This window comes from Sinocyclocheilus grahami, unplaced genomic scaffold (genome assembly GCF_001515645.1).
Source record: "Sinocyclocheilus grahami isolate Dianchi unplaced genomic scaffold, SAMN03320097.WGS_v1.1 scaffold12126.1, whole genome shotgun sequence".
Lineage (NCBI taxonomy): Eukaryota > Metazoa > Chordata > Actinopteri > Cypriniformes > Cyprinidae > Sinocyclocheilus > Sinocyclocheilus grahami.
The window spans coordinates 4,864-6,160 of record NW_015514234.1 but is presented as its reverse complement, the minus strand read 5'-3'; the positions used below and the strand labels follow the sequence as shown (position 1 = coordinate 6,160).

The 1,297-nt window shown below is 36.0% G+C and overlaps 1 pseudogene; it reads left to right on the top strand.

The window, feature by feature from the left end:
- The first annotated feature begins 306 nt into the window (after window positions 1-306).
- The window catches only part of LOC107578815 (dynein heavy chain 5, axonemal pseudogene), a 5,848-nt pseudogene continuing 4,857 nt past the window's right edge, over window positions 307-1,297 (top strand).

The following is a 1,297-nucleotide window of genomic DNA, read 5'->3' as shown; positions in this document are numbered from 1 at the left end:
TATTAAGCAGCACAACTGTTTTCAACATTGATAATAATAAATTTTGCTAATATTAGAATGATTTCTGAAGGGCCGTGTGACACTGAAGACTGCACTGAAAATTAAGCTTTGCTATCACAGGAGTAAATTACATTTTAAAATATATTTATTAAAAATTATTATTTCAAAGTGTAATTATATTAAACAATATTACTGTTTTTACTGTATTTTTTATCAAATAAACACAGCCTCGTTTATTACAGCAACTCCAAATTTGAAATAATGTATATTAATAAAATAATGATATTAAGTTAATATTGTTTTTAGATGCTGCCTTCTCCTGCAAAGTTCCACTACATTTTTAACCTGCGTGATCTGAGCAGGATATGGCAGGGGATTCTCACCGTGGGATCAGAAGTATGTAAGACGCCTCAACTGCTGGCATCTCTTTTCCGCCACGAGTGCACACGGGTCATCGCCGACCGTTTCATTGATCAGAAGGACAGAGAGACCTTCGATGGCATTTTAGAAAGGGTGTGTCAACTTAAATTTTTAGTGTTTAAGAAAATAATCATATATTTTAATTGTATAATATGTATTTCTTCACATGTATTTATCTTCGGATTTCTCTACTGTTCTAAAGATCACAGTACAGGATCATGGTCCTAGCCTTGTGGAGCAGGGGCCAACGGAAGCTTATTTTGTGGACTTCCTGCGGGATGCTCCAGAAATGACGGGAGATGAACCTGAAGATGCTGAGGCAGAGACACCAAAGATCTATGAGCCCATTCCTTCATTCAAGGCCCTATCAGAGCGCCTGTCTCTGTTTCAGCAACAGTATAATGAAACTGTTAGAGGAGCAGCCATGGATCTGGTCTTCTTTGAGGTTAATGGAACAAAAATGATAATGTTGAAAAATGGGTTATGGAAAATGTTCTGTAGAGTGGGCAGTACTCTGACATGCCGCAGCTGTCGAGTTCCTTCTATACAATAAAGGCATAAAAGGCCAAAAATATAACTTTGAACAATAAAAATATTAAATAAAAATATTGATAAAGGTTTTTTTTTTTATAATAAAACCTTCTCTTGATATGTTTTTATCACTGATTTTAAGATGCAGGCTAAACCAAGTCAATTTTTAACTTTTGTTATAACATTTTTACGTGAATATTATACGTTTATTTGTCGTTTTGACATACATTTCTGTCAGGACCACTATCGTCAAAGATGACTGACGTGCAGTTTGGATTGGCAGTATGGTTCTGTTCTGGGCAAGCCTAGCATGGATGAGAGCAGGGAGAGCAGTGATAACCCCCCA